Consider the following 19,461-nt stretch of genomic DNA (forward strand, 5'->3'; position numbering starts at 1 on the left):
ATTAATCTGACATCATACGCCGCCAAGACCGAAAACCGTGTTATTATTATTTTTTTTATCGAAACATTTTTCAAGACTATGGCAAATTAACATTGGCCCGCTATTGTTTACGCCACCAAGGTCGATGTTATTGTCTGTTCATTATCGAAATATGTTACATACTTTAATACATATATACGTGAATATATTAAAGTATATAGAAGTATTTTAGATTATATTAGATTTTTTAATTGTATGATTATTAAAAGATTAATGGAACCTTTCATTAATGTTAATTGTTCACGATTCAATTGTTTTATTTGGAATTTAACTCTGCGCCCCGTAATATAGTAATATTTAGTTATATATAGAAACGATCGCGAGATACTTTGCACAGCACTTCCGATCGCGGAATAATTACGAGAAACACACTTTAATATATCATATATAGAGAAGTACGATTCGGTCTTTTTATATGAGATCAAATTAAATACTAACTCGTTACAAATGTTGTTTTCATTATTGATATATATATATATATATATATATATATATATGCATATATATGTATATAAATACGAATTATAGGTTCGAAAGTTTAATATAGTAATTAAAAGTCATGATGCAATAGTCGTTTAATTAATAATTAATTTAACAACGTGATTTTACGATGTATTTCGCACTATCATCTTTATTGCTCGACTGTCGCCGCATGAATGATACCAAGACCGTGTGACTTAAACACTAGCGCGTTATTGTTTACGTTGTCAAGGCCGAACACCGTGTTATTGTTCGTTCCTCGAAATATATTCTACGTATTTTAATACAACAATGTTTTGATATTGATCGCGATCGTGTCTAGAAAAGGAATTTTTAACGGAGCGTCTCGCACCATTATTTACTCTTTGAATGTCGTCGCGCGAATGATAATAGAGCCGAAAAAATTAATCTGACATCATACGCCGCCAAGACCGAAAACCGTGTTATTATTATTTTTTTTATCGAAACATTTTTCAAGACTATGGCAGATAAACATTAGCCCGCTATTGTTTACGCCACCAAGGTCGATGTTATTGTCTGTTCATTATCGAAATATGTTACGTACTTTAATACATATATACGTGAATATATTAAAGTATATAGAAATATTTTAGATTATATTAGATTTTTTTGATTATATGATTATTAAAAGATTAATGGAGCCTTTTATTAATGTTAATTGTTTCCACGATTCAATTGTTTTATTTGGAATTTAACTCTGCGCCCCGTAATATAGTAATATTTAGTTATATATAGAAACGATCGCGAGATACTTTGCACAGCACTTCCGATCGCAAAATAATTATACGAGATACGTATTTTATTATATTGTGAGAGAGGAACACAAAAAATATTACAATTCGCTCGACATTTAAACAAAGCAAAATCATACATCACTCGATTTTTACACTAATGATATTTCTATTTAATGATATATAATTCGTTCGACATTTAAATGAAGCAAAATCATGTACCACTCGATTTTTATACTAATGATATTTCTATTTATTGATGTATAATATATTTGCACAATAACGGGAATCATCAGATTGAAATATTAAAGTAATTAATTGTTAATTACAATAGTCGTACCGAATTATATATCAATACTAATAGCGATCGCGTTTAGGAAAAGAATTCAATAATACAAAGCGTTTTGTATCACTACTTTACCGTTGGAATGTTGCTGTGTGAATGATACAAAGTCTATGTATTTGTAATTTTTGCCCCTTTCGTTTCAATTTTTATTTGGAATAATGAAGGATCGCGTTTCGATGGATTTATCATCATATAGTTTCATGTTATTTATTAAACGTTAATTAATTGTTAATTGTAATAGTCGTAGCGAATTATATTTCGATATTAATCGCGATCGCATTTTTAGGAAAAGAATTATAGATACAATTAAATAAAAGAATTATATTTCGAATAATGAAGGATCGCGTTTCGATGGATTTATCATCATATAGTTTCATGTTATTTATTAAGAGTTAATTAATTGTTAATTGTAATAGTCGTAGGGGGGGAATTACGTGTATATTTCGATACTAATCGTGATCGCACTTTTAGGAAAAGAATTCAATAATACGAAGTGTTTCGTATCACTACTTTACTACTGGAATGTCGCCGTGCGAATGATACAAGGTCTTCGCCTATGTAAACAATAGCGCGCTACGTCATCAAGGCCGAACGTCGTGTTATTGACCTCGCTGCCAAAATATTTTACGCGTATTATGAGGTACATACATATACAAGAATTGAATTTATATACAAGTATATTTTTAATTCACGCATACACGTACACACAGATTAATTATTTATTAAACGATTAATATACATAAGGCTTTCCGTTATGTTAATTATTCGATTTTGCCATTCGATCGTTTTACTACGCATTCTCAGTCGAATTTTATATATATATATATATATATATATATATATATATATATATATACATATATATATATATATATATTTAGATCGTCAAATAATTATATGAAAAAAGATGTATAGAAAGTATTAACTAAAGATATATTATTTATAACCCAATCGAGGGATTATTGCATATTTTATAAGTTCTCTAGTATTATTTTCCCAATAATTAAATCTTTTCTTCGAAGTTTATTAATATTTGCAATACAAATATAACTAAATATATACTAAAAGTATAAATAAGTATAAATAAATAAATATATAAATATATATATATATATAAATATATATATATATATAAATATATATATATATATCTGATATCTGCAACCATACAGTTTGGAGTATTGGCAAAAGAATGGACGTGTCCTAAATTTGCGCAGTGTAATATTTCCTACCTTCTGCTTTTTTGTATTTTTTGAATTACGTAATGGGATGTCAGTTCTTGCTCCAGATTATTGATATTTTTTTATAACGCGCGCATAAACGTGATTCCAAATCTTTTATTTTTATCGATATAGAGCAAAATGCAAATTATAAATGTAGCAAATTTCTGATAAATATAATTCTTAATCTGGCGATTAATTCTTACATTTTGTTAGTAACACTAAGCTTTTCATTCGTAACTTTTTTAAATCAATTGTAAAATTTCCCCTCCTGATTTTTTTGTAATATTATTATTTATACTTCCCATTCTAGAAAAGAAAACCTATATTATCTTTTTTTATTTATAATATTAATTTATCATTATATATATATATATATATATATATATATAATTTTAAAAAACTAACTTATAAAATACCAAATTGTTCCTGAAATGTATTTTTTTCAATTTTTGTTTCTATAATAATAATAGTGATTTTTTAATAATGATTAAAATAAAATCTATTTCTTTTTAAGAAACTAACAATTATTTACTTTTAATTATAATTTAATTTAATTATAATTTTTTTATACACTAAGAGAAATATGACTCAAATACTTGATACTTGATTAAATTATGAAATCAATTATGAAATTTTTTATCAAAATTTTAATTTTTTTACGAGAGATTAGTTCTATTAGTTTCTTTATAATAACAGAGAAGAATGAGAGGTGTCATGGCATGCTTTTAGATGATCTATTTAATGCTTGATGCTTTATATGTATATATAATGCAATGTGTTAAATTATAAAATGTAACATAATTATAAAGTATTACTATTATTAGTCGACTTAATTGCAAGCTATTCTCAATTACTACGCATGTTTATCCGATGCATCTTCTTCTTCAAATCTTTGCAGTGTTGTGTTCTGTCGCATTCCCAAGACCATAGGGACTCGTGCTTCTTTCTTCTTATGGTTTTATCATCCTTTTACTCTCTTCCATCTTATTCAAAATATATAATAATTATAAACTAAGTATTATAATATAATATATTATAATATAATTATTATACTAATAATTAATAATTATTAATATAATAATTATAATTATCGGGGTATCTCTCTTAGTCTGACTCTTTCTCTTTGACCTATCCGGCATGGGTGACCCTACCAGTAATTAAGGCCGGTGTTCACATAGTCTTATATTTAAAATCGTTTTAAGTAAAATTTAGAAAATGTTTGTTATTTCATTGAGACTGAACAGAATTTTAAGATGCGATCTAAGACTATATTTAGATGATTAAATATAAAAACAGATTGTATGAATACCGGCCTATGTTACCGCCGGCATAGCTCTCCGGATCATTAGAGTACTCAAACCTCCTCACCCGGCAAATGCCTTCGTTAAGGTGGAGATACCATCGAGAAGGTATAATTTTTTTATTTTATTTTTTTTTAATAATGTAGGTTTTTCAAATTTTCCAAATAGAAAATATAATACAAAGAATTTATAAAATATACATATATTATGTAATTATAAAATATTATAATGTATAATTACATAGCTTGCAGTCATATAAAAATATATTACAAAATATATATTATAATTATAGTACAATTTATATAAATTGGTGATGCTATCAACATCAAATAAATATGTATTCGAATTTATTCAAATATTTTCAATAATACGGATAATGATGTTGAGAGCACACACACACACACGCTTGGACTTACAATAATACTATATATATGGAAACACAAAAAGAAGGAAAGTTCGGAGAGTAAGATAATTTTTCGAAAAATGAAGATATTGCAAGATTTATTTTCCATTTTTCGACTTTTATTCAAGATTTATTCTCTATTGTAAGTGTTATAAATAACTTTTACACATAATTTTGTTATCATTTTCATAATAGTATAACTTAATATATAATATTTTATGTTAGCTCGAAAAACAATAGAGTTATAAAATATAAATTACAAAATTAATTTGATATATAATAATACAATCAAATTGAAAGTATATACTGTATAACAATAACAATAATAAAATATATATACATAATACATAATACATATGTATATAATACATAAATTTGTTAATATATAAAATTTTACATTATTGTTAATACATAAAATTGATAATACATAAGATAATACATAAAATTTTTCGTCGAAAATATATAGTATAATACATAATTATAACAATAAAATGTACATTATATATAATACATAAAATAATACATAAAAAATTGTTATGTAGAATATATACGTAGATTATTTTACTATATTACACGAAAATATCCGCAATACGTACAACGTAAAATTGATTAGAAATTTTTAGAAAATTTTTAGATTAGCGTAGCTGATAATCTATCGCGACTAAAAGAATCATTAATAAATTTATCGATTATGTTCCTCTCAATTAAGAAAGAGTAATTTTAATGCGAAATTTTAATGCATTTTGTAAGATTTTCTAAAAGAAATGTTCGATGACGCGAAAAGATAAGTAAAACTTCGATGTTACCCAACAATTAAATCAGAGAAAAAATCACGGTTTAAATTTCGCGAATAAATATGATAAATAAATAAATTAATAATAATAATAATATTTAATCACAATACACATAATTTCTATAATAATCGAAATACAACGTGCGCACACGCAATATAATTATTATCATTTTGTGCTACAATAAAAATATTGCAACTTTAGAGGCGCATTTCATATAATTTGTACAATATTATAATTATAATATACGTAAGGAATCAAACGCGGATGCAGAATCTAATACTCGATTTCTTTTCAAATATACAATTTCATGTAAATTTCGCGATCAAAAGTAAAGTATATATCTTGTTCCGCGAACAATTGCAAACAGGCTAAACTTTGTAAAATGTTCCTTAAAATAATCGCGTTATCGCCACGTTCAATGAAGGATAACTGGCCCAACGATTAGACCAGATCAAAATCCCTCTGCCAAGTGACACGCTGGTTAATATCTGACAAAGAGAAGAACGATCCTAAAAGTGGAAAGCGACTTCAATTTGTCTTATTTCTTCTATTTCGGATCTCGCGAAATCGATCCACAACGAATAGTTAAGTGATTCATTAAACATCAGAAGCCCCTCTACAGGAAGGAACGAATCCCCGATCTTCCTGATTGCTCCCAATAACAGTGATTTCGGCAGCGGATTAACGACTGTTACCCTTCTTATCATTTTCAATATATGAGATTAAAATTCGCGTGAAAAAAAACATGTTCTTCCATTTTAAGAAATCTTTTGTTTTTACTAAAAAATGACTGGATATAATGATTTTTATATACATGTTACAATCAAATATATTTAGGTAAAATGAAATACATGCGCTTTTATCGTTGCTTGGTTAAATGTGTGAATAATAATAATTTTAGGGTACCAAATGTGTTCAAAATTCGAGACAAATCAAATCTGATAACAGCGAGATTTAAAAAAAATTCAATTTGAATATTTAGCAACATCAAATGAAAGATTATCAAGGAATTAATTTTTCTGTTGCATTTAACAGTTAACACTTAGCACGTAACAATAATTTGCAGATATCTTACTGATATCAGAGTACCCATTCGATTTGTCTCGAATTTTTTAATTACTCACACATTTTATATTATATCATGCATTCCTAATATATTATTAAGAATAATATAAAAAAATAGTTTTTCAAATATGTCACAATTTACGCACATGTATTTTATTATATATACACTCTTATCTAAAATAAACTAATTGTAATATATTAAGATAGTGGAGCATCCAGTAATCCCTGCAAGTGGTTTCTTAAAAGAGACCAAAAATAAAATTAATTCAAAATTAATTAATAAAATATACTTGTTTGTAACCATAATTTTTCAAATAATAAAAATTTTGCACAAAAAAGTCTGCAAAAACTTATTAAATTAAATTTATATTTGGAAAAGTGAATTTTATCTATTATATCCATTTTTGAACTATTATTAAATATTTTCATTATTAAAATAATATTGACATTAATAGAAGAACATTTTTAACAAAAAAAAAAAAGAAAATATATCTTTTCTCAAAGTATATTTAATGAATTTTATGATTCGATTTCAAACAATGTACGGTGATCGTCGTTAAATCACTGCCAAAAACATTGTTTTCAGGAACCACCAAGAAAACCTGGGTTTAATTCCAACTCTGTAATGGAAACTTCCAATTTTTAATAAAGCACCGAACTATGCGTTGAAGATAGATCCCCAAAACCGACAAGAAATAACTTTCCACAATGAAAATCGTTTCGACTATCCGCCAGTACAAACCGCGCATTTGCTAGCGTCCACCTGACATGAGGGATAGCGATAAGGTTTCTTCGCCGTGACAGCGATCACGTCCAAAAACATGAAAACAACGCAATTGTTTGCAATATAATTTATTATAAAATCGTTCAATAAATATTTAACGCGATACGAAATCCTCGAAATACATTTAATTGAAAATGATAATCAAAAAAAATTATTTTGTTTTACAGATTTTAATTTCCGCGTGATCGATAATGTTTAATCTTTCGTAATATTTTATTTTCGAATATACTTGTGTTTCTGTAATGTTAAAAGCGCGACGAATTTTTATTTAATAATATCTTTATATTACGTAAAAGAATTTTTTTACGGTATTTGCGCGATTAGGAAAGTTTCTCGAATTTATTAATGATCTTTTAGTATAAAAAAATAAGCTATCCAAATACTTTAATAATTTTACAATAAAAATATTCAAATAAAATATATATTAAATGTGTTAATTCAACAAATTTTGTTATTGTACGTATTCTTCTAATTTCGTGTAATGTACAATAGATTTCTTTTACATTATTACAATTAGACATTATTACAATTTATATACAATTGTGCAGAAAATTATGAAAAATAAAAAATAATACAATTTATAGATGCTATTAGTATCAATATTCTCAACATAAGAAAATTGTAAAATTTTTATTACTTGAAATGATTAATCAATGATAATCAATGTATATAGATTCAAATAAATTAGAAAAAGAAATTATTTAGTTTGAATTACTTTTTTTTCTCAATATTTTACCGATATCAATATTATCACATTAGATACTAATAACATTCACATTTGAACTTAAAATTGTATAATTTTAAGAAAATACAATTTTTATATAAGTGATAAAATAAAATATTAATACAAAAAAAATTTATACAAAATAAAATTTAATACATATTATACGAATAATAAAATGCAACTTAAATGTATATTATGTATTTAAGTTACATTTTTTACATTGTCCATACATTAATTTTTTATTTTTATTTATAATTTTTTTCTAATTAATTTCAATTCTTTATATATAATTTATTTAATTTTACATAAAATAAATTATATATATGAAAATATCCCTAAAAATAACATTTTTATGTTTTTTTCCCTGAAAATAAATTTAATTTTTATATGTCCTAATAGCCCTAACAAACCTAACAGTCTTAACAGCCCTAACAGTCCTAACAGTCCTAACATCCCTAACATCCCTAACATCCCTAACAGTCCTAACAGTCCTAACAGCCTAACAAACTTAACAGCCGCCCTACTTGCTGGCTTACACCAGCAGAAATTCGCGATAAGGTGCAATTTGGGGAGCCCTAATTAGGAATCCGCGATAATGAGGCATTTAAGGAGCCCTAATCGGAAATTCGCGATAAAATTTAAAGAGCCTTAGCCGCGCAACACATCTTTTGGCCAATATTGACCATGTATTTTTCAAGCCAGTTATCTCCACTTCTGGCCATTCATTCTGACGACTAATTTGTTTAAAAAACGATCGTGCGATATTATGATCGTTTCTTTAACGCACGTTATTCAGTCGTCAAAAATTGCAAAATATAAATTATCATGCATAAAAGATAAAAAGCATGCATTTTAACTCTCGGTTGGCGGGTTGGTTATAAATATCTTTATTTTATAGATTAAATATTTATAGATTAAAAATCTATATTTATATAAAATTGTTTTTTATAGAGACAGATATATAATAGAAATTTAGAATATTTCATGTATGTCTATCATACAATTGCAATAAAAATATCATCTATCTTTATTTTAAAAATATTTTTCCTTTACTTTTTCACTTTAATTTTTACTCGCGTATTGTCGCGCCAACTGAGAGTTAGAAGCAATGGATTTCTTCATGCATTTATAAATCCTTTGCTTCAAAATAAAAGGTTGTCACTTACCGGCACTGATGCGCAACAGCGGAGTTGATATTGAAGCTACGTTGTCTGTAACATACAAATATAAAATGCAAATTACATCAATGTTTAAAATAATTAATATTTTAAGAAATTATTATTGGACTCATTGAATTTTATATCCGATATGCGCAATTATAAATAGATATATAAATATGAAATAATTTTATAATTAATTAGTTTTTTAAGTAGAACCTTTAGAAAGAATTATATAGAAAGAATTATTACAAAAATTTTCCCAATTTTTTCTTGTTTAAATCATTCATAAATCAAATTAATAAATTAATTTATTTATTTATACAATTAATATAAATAATAATACTCACCATCAGGTTGTTCCGCTGGTGCAGGATGCCTTTCCTAGGCCTGCTCCTCCTCTCAGATCGTCAGGGTTGATCTATAACATACAAATAGAAAATCTTTATTGTAATAACGTTCAAAATAATTAATATTTCAAAGAATTATTATTGTATGTATTGGATCTTATATTCGATCCATATAATAATAAGTAGATTAATAAAATAATTCTATAAATTAAAAAAAAAAACATTATTAATAATTTTTTAATAACTTTATAAAAGCTTATACCTTTACAAGAGATTATAGCTTTAATTTAAAAATCTTTTTCTTCAATTCTCTCTTATTTAAATCATATAAATAAACAAATCAAATTAATTGTTGCGATTAATAGTTTAATTTAAATTATAATAAATATATTTAATATTTAATATATAATTACAAATAAATAAATTGCTTACCAGAAGGTTGCTCTGCCGGAGCCTGATGCCTCTCCTAGGCCTCCTCCTCCTCTCAGTTAGACGCGCGATACTTAACGGTACTCCCGCACTCACGAGCGATATTTTTATATCGCTATTTTCGCACTTTTACGCGCGATACTAAACGGTTTCCGCACTATTTCGATACGATAAAAAATTTTCTATTTGGTCGCGCGATGTACATACTTAATATGTATATACTTTGAACGGCACTCCCGATTTCGGTACGAACGAAAATCCCATTTCACTTATGAGAATCAGCTTCGAGCCAATAGGTCAGGAATGCAACGATACAACGAGCAAGGATTAAGCCCAAACCGGAAAGAAGACGAAACGATTGACGGAAATAGAGGAAAATGAAGTTCACCAACTCTTTTTCGCGCATAATTATCCTATCTCGTACCGAACCTGGACCCGCTAAGCACGATTTCAGGTGCTTCGCCCGGAACACGAAGTTTCCCGCAATGCAGGATATGGCTACACCAGGCTGGTAGACGGCAAAAGAAGAGGATACCCACATTTTTTAAATGCTAACATTCAGCAATTTAGAAAAGGGGGAGGCAACCCCTTTTACCGAGCGAAAATCGTGCCTAGGGGAATCCACTCGACTCCTCGACAGGGTTAACACACGCAGTGCGTGTGGCTGTAGACGAGCAAAGAGAAGGAACCCATTGACGACCATTCCGAGCAATCGATCGAGTTCTAACTAATTCGGGCCGAATTACTTGACGAAGCACGAAGCACGAGTGTACGTTGCATAGCAACGTGTGCAAACTCGAAATCCTAGTTAGGTGGCATCGGAAGTAGAGACTCGTGACAATAATGAAATTGGGATTTTTATACGAAAAGTCCAACGCGGAAGCGCGAAAACGCGATGACGCGAGAAAGCTAAACGCGATGACGCGAGAAAGCTAAACGCGAAAACGCGGTAACGAAACGCCGCCGTCCGCGACACGTTGACGGCACCGACGACGTGAAAGGGTACTTAGCTTCCCCTTCAGGCTCCTTGAGATTTATCCTAAATTAAAAAATTTAAAATAAACCTCAAGGCACCATCCAAGTACTGAGCCACCCCACCGCGTCAAGGTGTACCCATAGAGGGGTGGATTATATACATTTATAATATAATGTATAATTTGTGTGAAATTTATTATATAATTGAAAAATTATCTATATAGCACCTCTCTTTTTTCTCGATTAAAAAAGAGAAACATGCAGATATGTTTCTAAAAATCAAGTCCTGATTAATTCGCCTTTTAATTAAAAAATAAATTATAAAATATATATAAAATATATATAATAATTATAAAATATATATTATAAAATTATATAGTATACATATCACACAATTCAAATTTATTTAAAATATTGTATCGGAAATTAATTATTAGTCATTTGATCTATTATTATTCGTGATGCGAGATTATATTTGAATATAAGAAATGTACATGTGAGAATTATAATAAAAATAATTATTGTTTGTAAATATATTACAATGAGATATTAGTTAATAATTATCTATTTTCGTCGCTTTGATTTCTACTTTGAGAATGAATAAATTGTGTGTGAAATATTTAATTCAGTAAATAACTATCACACACTTTGACACATTTAATAAATCATTAACCGTGAAGTTAATTAATTTTTCGAACTGTCGTTAATTGTTTGTGAATAATGACTACAAGGAACATTACACAGAGCATCTCGATCAGCATAATCAAAGAACTTTGCTTATCAAGAATGTATACTAATCGATTTGTTATAATTATAATCCTATAGTATTACTTTTTATTACACAGAGAAAAATGTATACTGTATTCAAATAAATATTATTTATTTTAAGTATATCATAAGTTTGTATATCCGCAAATATATTACAAATTCACCACAAGCATTAAATTTAATTGAATATATTCTGAATTTTAATAAGTGCAGTATTTTAGTCAAGAATATTAAATTAAAACAAAAATTTGGTTTGCTTACTACAAGAGTTGGCGTAAAGTAAGTTTGATTTTTTTTTGATACCACTTTACAATATTCTTGAAGAGAAAATAAATTCTTCTTTTGAGTACATGATAATGAGATTTTCTGACACTCGTGATGAGTATATTTTAAAATTATTATCAAGAATATATTCTTTGTTGAAGAAAACTATTACTTAAAAAAAGAAAAATAAACTGAGTAATCGCTTTTCTTGGCAATAGAATGATATTCTTCTCTGCGTACACACACATATATTTCTCATTTTTTATAATATATAATCTCACACAGAATATTTTACTCCTTACATTTCTAATTAATTATCAATAAACAGTGCATCTGCTTCAACAATACATCTATGCTTTATAATTAATTTATTATTTATTACTTATAAAACAGCTGTTTGAATATTCTTAATTGTGATAAATTATAATTTTTTCCTCCTTTTACTGGAGGTAGAAAATAATTATATGATTAATTGATCCATTTTTATCTTCACGATAAAGGTACTTTTTAATTATTTATATGCATTATGCTATGTAATATATATTATTTTTAAAAACCCTTGAAATATTTATTTTTGATAAAATGAAATATATAATATTTATATTTGAAATATATAATATTTATATTTAACAATCTTTAAGTATCGTTAAAGAAATAATTATTCTTATAAAGATCAGAATAAAATGATAATTTATATAATTTTAATTCTTGTCACATACTTTTATTTTTAAATCTTTACGTCAAAAATTAAATACAAATATAATCAATTAATACTCTTATAAATCTATTCTTTATAAATCTCAAAATAATTTATTTTGTAAAACTAATTATTACACGCATTTTTTTATCTTTTAAGAGAGATTTATCTCTGATATTAATATTTTAAATATAAAACTAGCAAAAAAATATGTTTTTTATTATAAATTTTTGAAAAATATAATTTTAATAAGGAGAGCATGTTAATTTTTATGTAAATATGAAATATTTAAATAATTATATTATTTTAAAAATATTTTATAAAATATTAACATATTTCTATATAAAAGTATTAATTAATAACAAAACTATTATGGATACTTTATTATAGATACTTCAAATGTGTTAAAATAAAACCTGGATATTTTATACATGCATTATATTTTGTGATTTTTAGAGCGAATTATATATATTATCGAGATAATAAACAATAAAAAATAATAAGCAATATATCTATTTTGAAAATAATATATATAAATAATAAATAATTTTTATAAATTACTCACCGCATATCTCTCTGGCTGCTTCAGGCTCTATCACTGCTCTCTGGCTGGCCAATACTTTTCCAGATGTCTTTCTCCTTTCTTTTTCATCTTTTGCTGTTTCCTCGTAGCACTGATATTCACTCGCGAACAAACAATTAATTATATTTAACCATATATAAAAACGATTGCGAGACACTTTGCACAGCACTTCCGATCGCGGAATAATTACGAGAAACGCACTTTAATATATCGTATAAGGGATAGAGAAGTACGATTCGCTCTTTTTATATGAGATCCAATTAAATACTAACTCGTTACAAATGCTGTTTTCATTATTGATATATATATATATGCATATATATGTATATAAATACGAATTATAGGTTCGAAAGTTTAATATAGTAATTAAAAGTCATGATACAATAGTCGTTTAATTAATAATTAATTTAACAACGTGATTTTACGATGTATTTCGCACTACCATCTTTATTGCTCGACTGTCGCCGCATGAATGATACCAAGACCGTGTGACTTAAACACTAGCGCGTTATTGTTTACGTTGTCAAGGCCGAACACCGTGTTATTATTCGTTCCTCGAAATATATTCTACGTGTTTTAATACAACGAACAATGTTTTGATGTTGATCGCGATCGTGTTTAGAAAAGGAATTTTTAACGGAGCGTCTCGCACCATTATTTACTCTTTGAATGTCGTCGCGCGAATGATAATAGAGCCGAAAAAATTAATCTGACATCATACGCCGCCAAGACCGAAAACCGTGTTATTATTATTTTTTTTATCGAAACATTTTTCAAGACTATGGCAAATTAACATTGGCCCGCTATTGTTTACGCCACCAAGGTCGATGTTATTGTCTGTTCATTATCGAAATATGTTACATACTTTAATACATATATACGTGAATATATTAAAGTATATAGAAGTATTTTAGATTATATTAGATTAGAAGTATTTTGATTATATGATTATTAAAAGATTAATGGAGCCTTTTATTAATGTTAATTGTTTCCACGATTCAATTGTTTTATTTGGAATTTAACTCTGCGCCCCGTAATATAGTAATATTTAGTTATATATAGAAACGATCGCGAGATACTTTGCACAGCACTTCCGATCGCGGAATAATTACGAGAAACGCACTTTAATATATCATATATAAAGAAGTACGATTCGGTCTTTTAAATATGAGATCAAATTAAATACTAACTCGTTACAAATGTTGTTTTCATTATTGATATATATATATGCATATATATGTATATAAATACGAATTATAGGATCGAAAGTTTAATATAGTAATTAAAAGTCATGATACAATAGTCGTTTAATTAATAATTAATTTAACAACGTGATTTTACGATGTATTTCGCACTATCATCTTTATTGCTCGACTGTCGCCGCATGAATGATACCAAGACCGTGTGACTTAAACACTAGCGCGTTATTGTTTACGTTGTCAAGGCCGAACACCGTGTTATTGTTCGTTCCTCGAAATATATTCTACGTATTTTAATACAACAATGTTTTGATATTGATCGCGATCGTGTCTAGAAAAGGAATTTTTAACGGAGCGTCTCGCACCATTATTTACTCTTTGAATGTCGTCGCGCGAATGATAATAGAGCCGAAAAAATTAATCTGACATCATACGCCGCCAAGACCGAAAACCGTGTTATTATTATTTTTTTTATCGAAACATTTTTCAAGACTATGGCAGATAAACATTAGCCCGCTATTGTTTACGCCACCAAGGTCGATGTTATTGTCTATTCATTATCGAAATATGTTACGTACTTTAATACATATATACGTGAATATATTAAAGTATATAGAAGTATTTTAGATTATATTAGATTTTTTTGATTATATGATTATTAAAAGATTAATGGAGCCTTTTATTAATGTTAATTGTTTCCACGATTCAATTGTTTTATTTGGAATTTAACTCTGCGCCCCGTAATATAGTAATATTTAGTTATATATAGAAACGATCGCGAGATACTTTGCACGGCACTTTCGATCGCAAAATAATTATACGAGATACGTATTTTATTATATTGTGAGAGAGGAACACAAAAAATATTACAATTTGCTCGACATTTAAACAAAGCAAAATCATACATCACTCGATTTTTACACTAATGATATTTCTATTTAATGATATATAATAATACAATTCGTTCGACATTTAAATGAAGCAAAATCATGTACCACTCGATTTTTATACTAATGATATTTCTATTTATTGATGTATAATATATTTGCACAATAACGCGAATCATCAGATTGAAATATTAAAGTAATTAATTGTTAATTACAATAGTCGTAGCGAATTATATTTCAATACTAATCGCGATCGCGTTTAGGAAAAGAATTCAATAATACAAAACGTTTTGTATCACTACTTTACCGTTGGAATGTTGCCGTGTAAATGATACAAAGTCTATGTATTTGTAATTTTTGCCCTTTTCAATTTTTATTTGGAATAATGATGGATCGCGTTTCGATGGATTTATCATCATATAGTTTCATGTTATTTATTAAACGTTAATTAATTGTTAATTGTAATAGTCGTAGCGAATTATATTTCGATATTAATCGCGATCGCATTTTTAGGAAAAGAATTATAGATACAATTAAATAAAAGAATTATATTTCGAATAATGAAGGATCGCGTTTCGATGGATTTATCATCATATAGTTTCATGTTATTTATTAAGAGTTAATTAATTGTTAATTGTAATAGTCGTAGGGGGGGAATTACGTGTATATTTCGATATTAATCGTGATCGCACTTTTAGGAAAAGAATTCAATAATACGAAGTGTTTCGTATCACTACTTTACTACTGGAATGTCGCCGTGCGAATGATACAAGGTCTTCGCCTATGTAAACAATAGCGCGCTACGTCATCAAGGCCGAACGTCGTGTTATTGACCTCGCTGCCAAAAATATTTTACGCGTATTATGACGTACATACATATACAAGAATTGAATTTATATATATATATATATATATATATATATATATATACAAGTATATTTTTAATTCACGCACACACGTACACACAGATTAATTATTTATTAAACGCTTAATATACATAAGGCTTTCCGTTATGTTAATTATTCGATTTTGCCATTCGATTTACTGCGCATTCTCAGTCGAATTTTATATATATATATATATATATTTAGTTCGTCAAATAATTATATGATAAAGCATCGAACGAAATATTTTTAATTATAAATATTAATAGAAGAATAATTATTGCTCGTAAGGATTGCAACAAAATGATAATTTATAATTTTTATTCCCCGTCACACACATCGATTCTTAATTGCATTCGATTCTTTTTAATTGTTGTAATTAAATGAACGCATCACGCGAAATACGTGCTTCGAAATTATATTCCAATTATATTCTAATCGTATAATCGAGTATTTCGAATAATGGAAAGAGCAATGGTCAAATCAACCATTTATTAATAATAAAATTGTAACTTATGAATGTATTCCATTTATTCTGTACGTTAACATCGCGGCAACAATGAATAAACTTTTAAAATAAATAATCAGTATATCGAAACAGTTTTAATTACTGATATAAAAACTGATCAATTGACCAGTTGGTGAAACTGTTTCAATATACTGGTTATTTACTTAAAAGAATTGTTATATGACGAATTGTTATATTATGTTTATGCGCGTCACGCGTTCGAACTAAAGACTTCTCGCGGGAAGACTCGAGTCGTTCGTCGAGAATTGATCCTTCAAAACGCGATTGTTCTTTATAATTTTTGCAATTAGTGATTATTAATTTGTACGATTTTTATTTACACAGCGAGTGGCGCGTTTTGATTTTGATTTCAATTAATGTCGAGTGAGTCATAACTTTTTGAGATTTATTGCATTATTATCACGTAGCAAAATGACAAAAGGCATGGTGTAACGTCGCGAGTGTTGTACAAAGGGTAAATTGCTATATGATTGTATGCTGATTAGTGCGTAATTACCTTTTTTGTAAATGAATATCAAATGAGTGTCATAAAGGAGCAGAAAAAAATAAACGAGAGAAATGAAGAAAATAATCCATTGACCGCATCGTGCGATGGCAAATAATCGTGAGTAATTTATAACCTATTTTATTTTATTATATTTATTATTTGTGAAATTAATTATTTGCTTTTATCTTTAATAATAATTTATTTGACCAATGTGAAATATTAAAATATTCTATATGTATTATATATTATAAATATATTCTATATGTATATATAAACTTTAAATTATATAAAATATTAAATGATATTAATATACATAAATATAAATAAATATATATATATGTATATATGTATATATGTATATATGTATATATATATATATATATATATATATTTTAATATTATGTAAAATTAATTATGATTAAAATAAAAAAATAGATTTTCGTTTATAGTATTCCATGAAAGCACATATATTTAAAAAAGAATTTAATTGCATGCAATAATTTTCCTTAATTATTTGCTTCATTACCACTTTGTGTATGACTTGAATTTATTTCTATTTAATTACATTTACTGAATACTATAATTCTGTTGTTCCGCATTGTACCGATGAGAATTAATTTATTTTTATTTCATAAATAATTTAAGTATCTTATCGTATTTTTATCGTTTATATATACATGTAATCATTTCTGCATAAATCCATTTAGTATCTCGGAGTAAATTTAAAATTTGTTCTCCTCTTTAATAATAAATCTCCATTCTACTGAACTGTGATTCGCGAATCTACCAATTTATCCGCTGTATTGATATTAGTTATATCAAATATAACACGAAAAATTTGTTTAACTCTCATGCCCAACAATTTCATATGTATACGATAAAAAATATAATTATTGACTATCACGAAATATTTCTAATTATAATTATATTTATTTCTAATTATAATTATATTTTATATGTTTCTCTTTTTGTCTTTAATCACTAATTTTAAAAAGAATAGAATTTTTTTATATATATTTAAAACCATATTTTTCGTGTAGCTTTCTCATTCAAGAAAATTATTGCGTGATTAAACAAAGTTTTATATTTCTACCTTTTACGTGAGGTAAACAAATTGGGTTCCACAAATATACTAACTTATCTATTTCCCAACCACTCGTTTAACGGTCGAAAAAACAAATAAGAATTTCGAACATTTACGTTTGTTTGTGAAAAGAGAAAATAATTATCATATATAAACTTTTTTCATATATAAATTTTTTATATAAATAATTTTATATAGTTATGATATATATAAACTTTCTCCATCATCTTTGAGAAAGTCTATCGCGTTTTTCTAAATTTTTTTTTTAAATCAAAAATGAAAAATTAATATTCAAATCTATAAATTTAATTCGACTTTTGATGTCTCGGTTGGTCTCTATTTATCTAGTTTGGATAATTGCCAATTATATAAATCTACTATCGAGAAAATGATAAGCAATATATCTACTTTGAAAATAATATATATAAATAATAAATAATTTTTATAAATTACTCACCACATATCTCTCTCTGGCTGCTTCAGGCTCTGTCACTGCTCTCTGGCTGTCCAATACTTTTCCAGATGTCCTTCTCCTTTCTTTTTCATTCTTTGCTGTTTCCTCGTAGCACTGATATTCACTCGCACAAAGAAACAATTAATTATATTTAGCAATGTATAGAAACAATTGCGAGACACTTTGCACAGCACTCCCGATCGCGGAATAATTACGAGAAACGCACTTTAATATATCGTATAAGGGATAGAGAAGTACGATTCGCTCTTTTTATATGAGATCCAATTAAATACTAACTCGTTACAAATGTTGTTTTCATTATTGATATATATATATATGCATATATATGTATATAAATACGAATTATAGGTTCGAAAGTTTAATATAGTAATTAAAAGTCATGATACAATAGTCGTTTAATTAATAATTAATTTAACAACGTGATTTTACGATGTATTTCGCACTACCATCTTTATTGCTCGACTGTCGCCGCATGAATGATACCAAGACCGTGTGACTTAAACACTAGCGCGTTATTGTTTACGTTGTCAAGGCCGAACACCGTGTTATTATTCGTTCCTCGAAATATATTCTACGTATTTTAATACAACAAACAATGTTTTGATATTGATCGCGATCGTATCTAGAAAAGGAATTTTTAACGGAGCGTCTCGCACCATTATTTACTCTTTGAATGTCGTCGCGCGAATGATAATAGAGCCGAAAAAATTAATCTGACATCATACGCCGCCAAGACCGAAAACCGTGTTATTATTATTTTTTTTATCGAAACATTTTTCAAG

The 19,461-nt window shown here is 27.1% G+C and overlaps 1 long non-coding RNA gene across 1 annotated transcript; it reads right to left on the minus strand.

Annotated features, from left to right (window-relative positions):
• Nucleotides 1–8,171: 8,171 nt before the first annotated feature.
• Nucleotides 8,172–10,101, minus strand: LOC145964299 (uncharacterized). Its single transcript, XR_014436406.1, has 3 exons — nt 9,851–10,101; nt 9,419–9,489; nt 8,172–9,122 (listed from the first exon to the last, which is right to left on the minus strand). It is a non-coding gene; the product is annotated as an uncharacterized LOC145964299 (long non-coding RNA).
• Between the last annotated feature and the right edge of the window lie 9,360 nt (nt 10,102–19,461).

This window comes from Camponotus vicinus, unplaced genomic scaffold (genome assembly GCF_025532165.1).
Source record: "Camponotus vicinus isolate PSW18456_S1 unplaced genomic scaffold, iyCamVici1.0 SCAF_13, whole genome shotgun sequence".
NCBI classification, from domain to species: Eukaryota; Metazoa; Arthropoda; class Insecta; order Hymenoptera; family Formicidae; genus Camponotus; species Camponotus vicinus.